Source organism: Sceloporus occidentalis, unplaced genomic scaffold (genome assembly GCF_023333645.1).
Source record: "Sceloporus occidentalis isolate IW3139 unplaced genomic scaffold, rSceOcc1.0.p SCAF_2, whole genome shotgun sequence".
Taxonomy (NCBI): domain Eukaryota; kingdom Metazoa; phylum Chordata; class Lepidosauria; order Squamata; family Phrynosomatidae; genus Sceloporus; species Sceloporus occidentalis.
Window position 1 is genome coordinate 88,893,837 of NW_028316982.1, and position 14,154 is coordinate 88,907,990.

At 40.3% G+C, this 14,154-nt stretch overlaps 1 pseudogene; it reads right to left on the reverse strand.

The window, feature by feature from the left end:
- Positions 1–383: 383 nt before the first annotated feature.
- On the reverse strand, positions 384–3,438 carry LOC149318656 (cytoskeleton-associated protein 2-like; annotated as a pseudogene).
- Positions 3,439–14,154: the final 10,716 nt, after the last annotated feature.

The window sequence follows — 14,154 nt, forward strand, 5'->3', positions numbered from 1 at the left end:
TAAATAAATAATATAGTAATTATTTAGAACAGTTTAGGAACTATTAAGTAAATATACCAGATCTGAGAAGATATCTATAAAGTACACTACAAATAGTACCAGATGTGGGAAGATGATTATTGATTACATGTTTGAAGGTGACAGATAGACACTTTAGTTAAATGCAAAAAAAAAAAAAATGCTTTTAAAGCTGTTTTCCAGGTTAAAATAAAAATAAGGTTAGTGTTATCCATGGTGAATGTTGCTGTCAAGACCATACAAGTTGGGAGTGTATCATCCCCATGGCTTATTTATTTGATATTTTAATACCATAGTAAGAAAGAGAAGCATTCATTTATACAGAGCTACAGGAGCTGGACACAATCTTTTTTTAAATGGTACTATCACTCTTTGGACGGTTCTTGTGGATAAACTTTTTGCAGGGCACTGTTTTGTCTATAGATGAAGCCAGTACCATCATCTCTCATTTCTCCAAGCTCTTGAAGCGAAGAAACACAAAAGTTGTGCTCTTTCAGTTCTTTTGGCAACTTGGACTTCTTCTCATCTATGCATCGAGAGCGTCTCACAGGGGTTAGATATTTCAGATCCTTAACAGCAGAATCATTTACTTCACACTGTAGTTTTTTCTTTGCACTTTCCAAATAAGGAGTAGTTGACAAATTATATTTAATTAAGAACAATCCCATGTTGTCATTTTCAGGAGTTTTAAACTCCAAGATTTCATCTTTGTCTGTGTTGCTGTCACTCTCCTCCTCTTTTTTTACGTAACGCAGGCTTACAACTCTGTTCGCTTCTTGGACTTTTTTCAAGGGAAGAGTTCTCTTGTTCAGACTTCAAACAAACATCTGCTGCACTTGGGAAATTCTCTTCATTACTTGACTCCATATTCTTATTCAAAGGAGCTTTCTTGGAAACAGTGTCTATCTTATTTTTATCTAAATTGACTTCCTTTGCTTCATCATTTTGAGTGATTTCTTTCCTCACACATTCTTCATCAGATTTTCTTAGATTTGTTGTAGCCTTCATAGCATCAGCTAATGCATGACGTAATTCATCCTTTGGCTGTGCTCCTGCTAGAATGGCACTTTCATAAATACCAAGCACCTTTTCAGTGGAGTGAAACTGTTCAAGGCGCATCTGGCATACCCAATACTTGGCAAACTTTTTTGCATCAGGAACTTGAAGTATGAGTTTTTGCAACGTGGAATGCACTGCTTCACCAGCATAACCCGTCTCAATTAAGGATAAACATTCTGCAAGTGTCTTATTGACTCCATCACTGACGATTCCTTGTTCATCTTCTTCTGCTATAGCAGCCCAAAATGACTTAGCTGGTTCTTTTACAGGTTTTTTTTTTGTTTTTTTTTTTTAGGTATTTATATCCCGCCCTTCAGCCCTAATGGCTATCAGGGCGGCTTACATTTATTATTATTTTTAACCAGACAGTTCCCAGCCCGCAGGCTTACAATCTAAAAGACATGGCACAAAAGGAGAAGGGAATGGTGAGGGGGGAGGGGATCAGGTCCAGCATTCTTCTCTCCCTCTGAGGCCTGGACCAAGGCAGATGGACCGGAGGGAGGGCTCTGCTTCTTCCAGGCAGGCCTGGTGGAGCTCGCCTGCCTCTCTCTCCCAGATGGTGGCTGAAGGGAGGGCTGGTCCTCTTCGAGGAAGGCAGTTGGAGCTCGCCTGCCTCTCTCTCCCCTTCCAGATGGTGGCTGAGGGAGAGATCAGGCAGACCCAGCAACATCAGGGACTGCCTGAAGGAAGAGGCCCCTCCCTCCTCAACTGTCATCTTGGCCTCAGAGGGAGAGATCAGGCAGACCCAGCAACATCAGGGATTGCCTGAAGGAAGAGGCCCCTCCCTCCTCAACTGTCATCTTGGCCTCAGAGGGAGTCATCAGGCAGACCCAGCAACATCAGGGACTGCCTGAAGGAAGAGGCCCCTCCCTCCTAAACTGACATCTTGGCCTCAGAGGGAGCGATCAGAGAGACCCAGCAACATCAGGGACTGCCTGAAGGACGAGACTTCTCCCTCCTTTGTCACCTTGTATTTTGTATTGCATTATGATTTTTACTGTACACAGCTATGATCATTGCGGAATAACGGTCTATAAATAAAACATATTATTATTATTATTATGAAGGGAGGGCTGGTCCTCTTCGAGGAAGGCAGTTGGAGCTTGCCTGCCTCTCTCTCCCAGATGGTGGCTGAAGGGAGGGCTGGTCCTCTTCGAGGAAGGCAGTTGGAGCTCGCCTGCCTCTCTCTCCCAGATGGTGGCTGAAGGGAGGGCTGGTCCTCTTCGAGGAAGGCAGTTGGAGCTCGCCTGCCTCTCTCTCCCAGATGGTGGCTGAAGGGAGGGCTGGTCCTCTTCGAGGAAGGCAGTTGGAGCTTGCCTGCCTCTCTCTCCCAGATGGTGGCTGAAGGGAGGGCTGGTCCTCTTTGAGGAAGGCAGTTGGAGCTCGCCTGCCTCTCTCTCCCAGATTTGCCCAACTGTTTCTATTTCAGCCTGAGTAACAGCAAATACTGGAACAGGTGGCTTCTTGGCCCCTTTCTGTGACTGCCATTCAGCTAGCTGAGTTCTTCTCACTTGCGAAGATCTTGCCCGAATACTGTTTCTCTTGAAGCTGACACGGTACTACGGGTTTCAGAAAGAGGTCCTGCTAAACTTTCTCTTACAGTTTTAGATACACTAGGTTTCTTTGTTCTGTGCACAGAATTATTAGTATTGGGTGGAACAGCCTTTAACACTGGTTTCCAATTTCTGACAGGGTTTATTTGGGCTTCTCCTTTATGCACTAATGCACTACTAAGAGATTGTTTCTCGTGAGACAGAATGGCCTTGGGATGGCTGACAGACACTCTCACAGTTGGCCTGTTTTGGAGAATGGTTACACCTTCAGGCTTAGAAGCACCTACTGTGCTGGTAACCTTGGTGTCCCTAGTACATTTACTACTCTCTGTGGTTCCAGTTCTCACCACTGACTTAGTGGAACAGCCAAAGAATGCCTTTTACTCTCGTTTTCTGAAACTTTTCTGAATGAGTTTATCTTAGATGACACGATCCTGCCACGATATGAACCAAGCACACGCTTCTCTGAGAGGCATGCACCAGGATTGGGGGTAGTTATTTTCAGCTGTTTCTCTTTTGCATTTCTGTTGAGTGAGAAGGTCTTACTGAATGGGGTGCCCTTGTTTTTGTTTTCAGCAGGGTCAGAAACTGCTGTAGTACTGGACAGAGAATTACAATTTGTAGCTGTATCAATTTGCTTCAATTTAAAATGGGAGATTTTAAGGCCTTTGGAGAAATTATATTTTCCCCCAGAGTGCTGTTTAGCCTGTTCCGTGCAGATCCATTTACATTTTCTTTGTCTTCCATTTTTGCTTTACCGATAAAACTGTTGTCTACTTTCACTTGACTAACTTTCTTGATGCTCCACTGCTTTCCTCTCTAATGAAACGCTGCCGCTGCAACTGCCATCATCATCATCAACCACCACTGCCCCTCAGTCGTTTTGAATTGAAGCACGCCATTATACTGGGGTTTTTTAATACTGTAGGCCACCGTGAGACCCAGTTTTGGGAATAAGGGTGGGATGATGATGATGATGATGATGATAATTATAATTATTCCTGAGCTAGAAACAGGATTCAGAGTTATATGGGCTTGCTAGACTCTATTAAACTTAAGAATTCTGGTTTTGTGTTCTAGAGTTAGAATCATTTCTTGAATTAAAAGGGGTGCCCCTACATTTGCAAATTGCACACCACTGAGCACTGTTTTAGGGAAATGTAATGGAACTTGATTTGAATAACATTTGGGGGAGTCTAGGTTTGGGGCAGAGCTAGTATGGCATCGAAGTTTGAGTGTTGGACTAGGCCCCTTTGAGACCAGAGTTCAAATCCCTGTTCAGACATGGAAACCCACTGCCCCCACACCACTGACCTTTGACAAGTCAGACTCTTTTGGGCTCAGAGGAAGCGAATGGCAAGCCTTCTCTTTTGCCAATAACATAGGGTTGCCATAAGCTGAAGTCAGTTTGAAAGTACATAGAAACAACAACTAGGGTGTGGAGTTTTATGCTTAAAGCCCCCTACTTTTCATACCATAATTTGTGCACTGTCTGAAAGTTTTTCTTTTCCAAAGATACTCTTCATGTGATGATTTAAATTTATGTGTGAATAATTGCTCATTTTGCAGGAAATGTTCTTATTGGTCTTTTTAGTTTACATGTGTTGGATACAAACTCAGTGCAGGACATTATTCTTCATTCTGGCTTACGACGATTCCTCTGTTAAGAACTACTTTGGTTCAGAAGAAAGTAATCAATAGTCAGTGAGTCAATGTTGTAAAGCAAAGATGAGGAAAACCAAAAAACAATAATTCCCCACATTTTACCGAAATGGTCTTCTAAACTCCACAGTGAAATTCACTATAAAGAAGATAGTCATTGAGCAATATATAACCATTAATCTTAATGTATCATTGAGCTTTGGTCCTTGGAGTAATTTTTATGACTTTAAGTCTGCTTGGGGCTTTTAAAATTCATTTTATCTCTAGTAGGGGTAAATCTTTGAAATACTTTGTCTGAAAACACTGGAGGAAATAGTTCTATTATGGAGGCAATTTGGTATTGATTAGATGAAATCGTTGTTTCTCATTGACAATGGATCTGTGCAAGTAAGCTGTAAATGAAAAAAAGATAGAAAAAGATGCAGACATACCAACTGGCAAATACAAAAGTAAGCTTAAATTTCTAATTCAGAGTGGAAATGACATACTGACACACAGCTGGCCTCCTTGGCTGAAATCCAATTGTTAGAATAGAATTGCCAGCTAGAATAAATCTACTGAAGCAATTCCTGGAATCAACACTTATACCAAGCCTATTGATTCAGTAAGTCTACTCTACTTGGGAATAGGACAGAATTTAAACCATAGTGGTGCCAATAGAGAGTTTTGTTTTGTTTTTTAAGTACCATGCATGGTACAGGATATGAATGCTGAAACAAAAACTATTTTAGGAGAAAAATGTTTAAACCATTCCCAGTGGTGTGCATTGGAGCTGCTCAGATTTGCCTGAAAGTAAAAAGGAAAGGGAGAAGGGATCCTAAGTGGCAGGCTATGTATTAACACAGGCTCCTGCAACATTGTAGAATTAATGTAGTCTGGCACTGCTTTAACTGTCATGGTTCCAGCCTTTGGAATCCTGGGGTTTGTAGTTTGCAGTGACACCAGGGCTCTCTGATACAGAAGGCTCTCTGATACAGAAGGCAACTTGATTACTGTAACGTCCTCCTGGCTGGGCTTCCTCTTTCTCACCTCCATCCTTTAATTTCTGTCCAGCATTCAGCTGCACGCATTATCACTTCCACCCACCGCTCTGACCACATCTCTTCTGTGTTGGCATCCCTTCACTGGCTCCCCCTCCCTTTCCGTATTCAGTACAAGCTCCTGCTGTCGACATTTAAAGCCCTCCATGGACTGGCCCCTCCTTACTTATCAGGCCTTCTTTCTCCTCACCTTCCCACCAGGGCCCTCCGTTCTGGTAGTCAAGGTCTGCTGTCCCAGCCCAGGATTTCCTCTGCCCCATCCCGGATTCGCCCCTTTTCACTCGCTGCCCCTCACTCCTGGAACCTTCTTCCCCCACAAGCAAGAGCCATCACTTCTTTAACCAGCTTCAAAACTGAGTTGAAAACCATCCTGTTCAGAGTAGCCTTCCCAGGCATTGCATAATTGTTGCTTGCTATTTGGTGTTCTTTTGTTGTCTGTTTAGCAAACCATTTCCTGTATTGCTATGTACTTGAGAGTATGTATTTTCCCTGGGAAATGATTAACCATCCATTAAGAACCCAAGCCCTCCCTCCAGTCCATCTGCCTTGGTCCAGGCCTTGGAGGGAGAGAGAAACTGCTGGACCTCTTACCCTTTCCCTCCACCACTCTCTTCTCCTTTTGTGTCGTGTCTTTTTAGATTGTAAGCCCGAGGGCAGGGAACCGTCTAACTAAAAAGATTGCATGTACAGCGCTGTGTAAATTTACAGCGCTTCATAAATAAAGGTTAATAATAATAATAATAATAATAATAATATCTCACAGTTCTATAAATCCCAGAATTGCATAGCCTTTGCAGTAAATGCAGTGTCCAACTGCATTAATTCTGCAATGTAGATGCAGTGATTGGAGATTATGACAGAGGAAAAAAGTATGTTGTTTGACCCCTTAACACTTATGAAGTTATAAGCAGTTCTTAAGGTCACATTTTTTAGGCTTAGACAGGCAATGAAGAAGATGCCTGATGAGTCTTTCTGAACTATATTCTCTTGTACCCTCTTGATTGCTTTGTGTGCCTGAGCCTTGTAGAACGTAAGAATCAGAGGAAATGTTCTTTATGAAGAAAGAAAGCAGTTTCTAGCTGTCAGACTACGCATAACCTAAAACAAAATTTTCTGTACTGACAGGCTGCAACCTGCCAGGATTTCAGAGATCTTTTCATTACCTACTTCTCATTCATCTTAATGCAGAGATAGTGAGAATTAAACCTGGGCCTCCTTACTGCATGCAAAGCATTTTCTTCACACCAAGCAACATTTTTATTCAAATAACTCAGTGCTTGTCTCTGGGCTCAAGTAGCTAAGGCTGATTATGCCACCAGTGTGATTTCTGAAGATGTCAACGCATCCCTTTAATACATGCTGCTAATTACTGCCTGTACTTGTTAATCAAAGACAGATAATGGAGAGAGAAAGGAACCAGGCTGACAAAAACAAAACGTGGATGCATGAGAGCTGTCCTCAAATCACCAATCAGCAATCCAGGATCACATCCTCGTGCTCCCAAGCGTTTCATCTCCCACATGTACCTCAAGAAGAGAGTAAACTTTAAGAGCCTGTTTTAAATAGAACATCACCTGTGTGGATCATGTGATTTTGCCACTCAGTGCAGACCTCAAAGAAGCCATCTATAGTAAGCCAAACAATAACCAACCAAACTTCATGCTTCAGAAACCAGAAGTTGGCAATCTTCATCAGAAATTTAGAATTATCAAACTAAACATTTTAATTCAACCAACATGAGAAATCTGTATTTGTGACAAGAGACTACTGTTAGAATGGAATGGGAAGAAACAGAATGATTCCCAGTTGGCAAAGAGGTCAGCAAGGCTGCATCCTGTCATATTATTTGTTCAACTTGTATGCAGAAAACATCATACAAAAGGCAGGCTTAGACTCAGAAGAAGGAGGAATGAAGACAGGAGGAAGGAATATCAACAATCTAAGATATGTGGATGGCACCATTCTGCTAGCAGAAAACATCACAGACTTAGAATAATGAATAAGGAAGGTCAAAGAAGAAACTGCTGCTGAACATAAAGAAAACAAAAATAATGACCACGGAGGATGTACATACATTCAATCTAATAATAAATAATAACAATTTGTTTTATTTATATACTGCTATTCCAAAGATCATAGCGGTGAACAGCAAGTAAGCTAATTAGCAAGTAAGCTAATTTGCCCCCAACAGTCTGGGTACTCATTTTAGCGACCTCGGAAGGATGCAAGCCTGAGTCGAGCTTGGGCCCTTTTGCTGGTCTTGAACTCGCAACCTTGTGGTTTTGAGTGAATGGCTGCAGTACAGGCATTTAACCACTGCGCCGCCAGGGCTCTAGACAATGAGGAAACTGATATAGTAAGAGAGTTCCCGTACCTTGATAGTAAGAGAGTTCCTTTACCTTGGATCAAACATTGAACAGAGCGGAGACTACAGTCAAGAAATCAGAAGAATACTAGGAATGAGAAGAGCAGCTATGAAAGAACTAGTCAAGATCCTAAAGTGTAAAGATATAAGACTGAACATTAAAGTTAGAATAGTCTAAAGCCATTGTATTCACGATCACCATGTACAGATGCGAGCACTGGACAGTAAGGAAACTGGATAAGAAGAAAATAAATTCATTTGAGATGTGGTACAGGAGAAGAGTGTTGAGGATACAGTGGACAGCAAAAAAAAAGACAAACTAATGGGTCCTTGAACATATTAAGCCTGAAATTTCACTAGAAGCCAAAATGACCAAACTGAGGCTATCGTACTTTGGCCACATCATGAGAAGGCATGACTCATTAGAAGAGATAATAATGCTAGAAAGGTGAAGGGAAGAAGAAAGAGAGGAAGGCTGCACACTAGATGGTTAGACTGGTATTAATTGGTGGTCCAGCTATTTTCCTGTAGATGAACATGCTGCAATAGGCATCTGTGGAGACCTCTGGGACTCTTTGGGAGGTTTCTGCATCTGACATCCTTGTAGCCTACCCAGCTACAGGAAAAGAGCTGGAACCATATCAGAGCCCTAAAGCAAATGTATCATGGGGTTTTCTTGGCAAGATTTGCTCAAGATTTGCCCCCCTCCCCAAAAGACTGTGATAGGTTGGTTTTGGGGTTCTGGTATGCTTTTGCCATTGCTTTCCTCTGTGACCTAGGGAGTGTGACTTGCCAAGGCCCTCCAGGGGGTTTCCATGGCAGAGCAGGGATTCAAACTCTGGTCTCCAGGAGTACTAGTCCAAACCACTATACTAGACTTGTTACCCAAGGTCCAGCCCTCTACACCTCACCTCTTTTTCAATATCAAGTTGATATCAAAAGGAATGTTTGAGGCATGTAGCCAAGAAGGTGTCCCCAGTGTAGAGAACTAGCCAGACCATATAAGCAGATCCAGAAGGCTTGGTATGGGGGAAGCGCAACAGCACATAGTCAAGGATAGATCAATGAAGATCAGAATCTACATAATCTACATTGATAGGAATGATGAGAGGTAATGGACCTGGTGTTTACAAGTGAACAAAAATCCAAGAATATTTCCCTCTAGAGGCAAACCTTCATTGTCCAGAGACAATGTACTGATTGGCCATTCACAAGTTCCCTTCTCATTCTTCTCTCTTGGAAACTTTATTTTAATCCCAAAATCTGCCCCGGGATATGTTTTGCCCTATAAATATGCCTGCTCTGGCACCCTCAATTCAGTCTCACTTGTTCAAACAGATTCCCTGTCAGTATCTTGCTTAACTGCTCAGCATTGCTGGTCACTCCATGATTCACAGGCATCTGGTGAGCCAGTTTAATTCACAGTGTCCCAATTGAAGACCCTCTTCTGGAATCAGTACAATATCACCCTCCGCAGTCCTTTCAGTCACCATCTGTTACCAACTTTTATATTGTTAGTTCTTGGCTGTGTGCATGAGTATGTGCCTTTGTGTGAATGGTGATTCCCCTTTGAACTCTGGAGTTCTGTTTCTTGGAACTGCTATACACAGGTTTGATCCCTACTTTGAGTTCCCAAACCTTCTCAGCAGCTGTAATTGAGCTAATAAAATTTCCCTATTAAATACTGATTGTGGGTGCCCTTTTGTGACCCTGACATTTTGGGTAACACACTGGCTCAAAAAGAGGGGGGGAGGTCTTGTCCCTCTTCCATCCTCAATTAAATAATTTGTAGTAGCAGACAAAAATGTAACAAAACAGTAGGATCAGTATACACATCTCAGTGCATACAATTAGTAACAAATGCATATTGTACTTGTACATCCTTAGTTTAATAACAGTAGCAACATCTATGGTTTTTAAATTGTATTATTACTTCAACTCAGGATTAATCTTATGAGACACTTCCTGGGCAAATAAAAGCCATCCCATGTAGCTTTTAATACTGGTGTCCTCTGAATCGAACCTGGACGCTTGTCTGATCCATATGCATGGTTCTGTCAGGATGATATGATAATATGATGTAATGATGATTTGGTAATAAGATGACATGGTGATATAGCATTAGGATAAATGTTGGTTTATTGAGAGGGGAATAGGAATCCTGTGGGAAGCCAAGTTTGGGAAAAATTGGGAGGGGCCAAATGGGCAGAGGTGATAGAGATTTTTGGTTTTATGACCCTGTTGTCCCCACAAGCAGATCGGGCTATAAACCAGGGATGCTCTCCTTCCTTAAGTGTGATTGAATAATATTGCAAGAAACGAAAGAGGAAACCTGAAAGGTCACTTTGATCCAAATCAAAGACTTGGGATCATAGCTGGGGAGGGGGGCTGGATGATAGGAACTCTTAAGTATGATCCTGGGGTAAACTATTCAGTTCTGACACAAACCCTGGACAGAGGAACCTCTGTCTCAATTTCTAGAATAAAATCTACATTACACCAATCTCCTGGCAGCAGTCTGACTGTTCTTGGTTTTCATGTTCCACTTAATGAATTCTGTCAGTATAATGACAAAAATGGAATCATCCCCTTGTCTCTGACCTCTTGGGAGTGTGAGGTGAGAATGAAGCATTGGACTACCACTTTCAGAAATCATGGATCAAATTCCTGCTCATTCATGGAAACCCATTAGATGACCTCAAGCAAGTAACACTCAGCCTCAAAGAGAGCCAAAGGAAAACATACTCTGAATGCCCCAGGGTCACCATAAGTCAGAAATAACTTGAAGACACACAGCAACAACAAAATGTCTTTTTACTAAGTTTCTGAGCTACTTTGGGCCCCACTCTGAAAGGCAGCATGCTTGTAGAAAATAAAATGAAATTGAAGTTAAATATTAACTTTATATACTTCTTCCTGCTAAATTGGGGAGACTCACATGCAGAAGAGTCTGTCGTATGTGGATCACCAGGCGTCTAGCTACAGAGTAACAATAGGAAGGCATTGCATGCTCATAGGAATTTTTTTCCCTAGTGAAATCTCATTTCAGTACCCAAAATCTGGGCATTGTAGAGCGAACTATTTAAAATTGTTCATATCTAAAAGTGTCATATATGTTGTGTTTGCATTTCTTTGGTACTTCTGTCTGTTGCTTTTCTTTGGATGCCTACACACTGCATTTCTAAATACTCAAGTGATGATTTCAGTTATTGCAAGGCTAGATATGTAGAATCTCAGAGAAAATGTCACTTGGGAGGCAGAATTCTTATTTGCTCTTCTCCTGTAGCTACACCCCTGTCTGTCACTTATTGGATCAGAAACAATAGACAATTACAAATTGGATGTGTTCATATTTTCAGCAGTAGCAGCAGCAGCATCTGGAAACACAGAGGAGCAGGATAAGAAAAGAAAGCTCATATAAGTGGAAGAAGTGAATGTAAAACAGGGAGGAACTAGAAGAGACCCATCAAATCAGTGAGACTTACATTAAATATTGACGTACCATTCAAGAACTGTGTCAATGAGGCTACTCTAGCTGAAAAAAGCAATTGGATTAAGGCTAAAGAAACTTTTGCGAGGGAAGTAAAAATAAGTTACAGGCTTGAAAGGAAATGAGAAATGAAAGACTATGGCAGGAGATGAATAAAAACACTTCAAGAGACATTAAGTGGGTGGTGAGTGTGTGTGTGTGTGCCTTCAAGTTGCCTGTTAATTATTACAACCCCATGAATTTCATAGGGTTTTCTTAGGCAAGGGATATTCAGAGGTGATTTTGCCAGTTCCTTCCCCTAAAATACACACACACCCTAAAAAGCAAACCTTGATTTTACCATTTTATACAAGGGACATCGTTTTTCTGGGCTGTTTTATTTAATGGGACTTGACCATCCATGGATTTTGGAATCCACAGGAGACCCTGGAACTAAAACCCAGCAGATACCAAGGGCCCACTGTATAGCCTGTTTACCTTCCAAGATCAGACAGGATCTGGTGCTTTAAGGGTATTTAGTAGAAAATATAAAATAAAATGGCCTTTTCTGTTTATAATCACTGAATCAGAAAATTCTGCATATAGCAGGCAATTGTGTCACAGTACCTCCAGAGCTAATATCTTTACTTAATCTGGAGGAAAGCTGATCTACGGAGCTCTTTCAGAAGTAAACTGTAGTGAAAAAGAACTAACTTGTTCTGAGAGACAGATTAGATAACAATGGAATGAGATGTCAATAATTACCAAATGTTTATGCCAAGGTCCACCTGCAGGCCCTACACTGCCATTTTGTGACTAGTAGACCTCAGTAGTTTTATTTGTAAGATCAGCCACAGTGTAAGATCAGTGCAATGTGGTTTGCAAATCACATTCTGTGAGCAACAAATGCAAATTCCCTGTACAATATATTCATGAAAAGATCCTAAATCTGTACTTTCCTGAAGGGCATATATACATGAGGTCATACATCTGTTATGGAAGATGGTACCATTTTATAACCAAGCTGCAGATTTGCATGAAGAGGCATCTTTCTACTTAAAATAACCTTGGAAATGCTAAAAGGGGTTGAAGACCAAATTCTTTGCTCTTACAACAAGAAACAAGTAGGCAATAGGGCAAGTTATTCAGGAAGGCAACACATAAATGCTTCTTCCCAGCCTAATCCTAACAATGCAGTTGCAGAGTCTGAACATGGTGAATGACTGACATTTTTCAGTCTTTCCAACTGGCCTTATTTAGCTGTTAGCTCATTGTAAAAGCACAAAAAGATCATTTGATGAAATTCATGGAAAGAATAGAAGCTTTATTTCATATTCCACATCACTGAATAAAGTTTTTGATAGATAATATGTAATCTTTTAGGGAGCAGAGCAAGAAACTCTTCTACACTTATATTCACAATTCATTACATACATTTGTCTGTGTTTTCCTCAGGGACTAAGTAAAATAAAATTTAAATAAAAACACAAGCAGAAGTTTTCTAGCCTTCAAACATCAGTGATTGATGTAATTATGTAAAAATTGATATAAAAGTGTGATAGGAGACAATTGTGAAGCAACTGAGCATATGGGTTGATCCGAATCTACATCTCCAAAACAAAAACATGATGAATAATATGTCCAAAACAATAACTACAGAATACCTCAGAGGTTACTGAAATCAATTTGCAAATAAAGAATAACCCATCCATCTTATTGCTTGTACATGGTGAAGCAGAATGTACAGTATTGTCATATTAAAAAGTCAGACACTTTTTGAAATGAAAATAAAAAGAACTAAATATACTGCTGTATTGCAAATCAATATTTCCAGTAGTTTGAATATTATAATACACAAATGAGAGCTGATAGGGCACAATGGAAAGTATAATCTTCTGCATATTTACTCAGAAGTCACTCTAACTATTTTCAGTTAGTTTTCTTCCCTGGTAATTGGAACAAGTCCCCCTGAAGCTTATTCCTGAGTAAACCTGCCTAAAACGAAAGGAACTAATTCCATTTGTTTAATTCTTCATACTTACTGGAGACAGGATAATACCTTACACTTGTCTACTTGACTACAAGTATCAGTTCAGGAACTGTTAAAAAATACTGTAATCTAGATCATCTTGAACCCCATTTTGGCAGAAAAATGGGATATAAATCCAACAAACAAACAAATAAATAAATAAAATAGATACCATACTATTTACCTCTTAAGAATATAATTTTCTTTTTGGAGAGTGTGTATATTTCACACAAAAAAAGCAAGTCAATAAGAAAAGTACAGCATCTGCCTATTAAAAAAAAGAATAGCATGCACCAGTTGAAAGCATTTCCCTCAATTTTCAGTTCTGCCTGCTTAAATATTCTCTTGAAAATGTTTTGGGGTTAAAGTAACACATCTTTATGTTTCTGAATCTATATATTGCAAATATGCAGCTTACATTATTGTTTTAAAAGGTAGTACTGTAGAATTCTGGTGAGAAACTAATATAGGATACATTATTGGCCATGGACAGGATATGGTAAAGTTTACTGTACTTCACTATGTCAAAAATACTGTATGAGATATGGTTAATTTGGAGTCAACCCCATTGATTTTTATCTAAATATGAATCATTCTACCAGCTTAGAGCAATTAAAGCAGATGTGTGGAATGGCTGGTCCTCCGGATATAATTGGACTACAACTTCCATCCACGTATACAGCATTGCCAATGATGAGGAATTATGGGATTTATTGGAAGTCCACAATTTCCCCATCATTGTCTAAAACTTACATGTTAAACTTTGATTTATTTTAGTTCAACGAAGAACGCTAAATCAACATCAACAGCAAAACGTTCAGTCAGGTGTATGATACAAGTTAATGGGAAAATGCATATATAAGGGATGCTTAACAGACCATTCCACTAGGGCAGTTATCTGGGTGATTATTGTTTGCCAAGTGAATGTGTTAGCCAGTCTTAAATGTGGAACAAAGCAA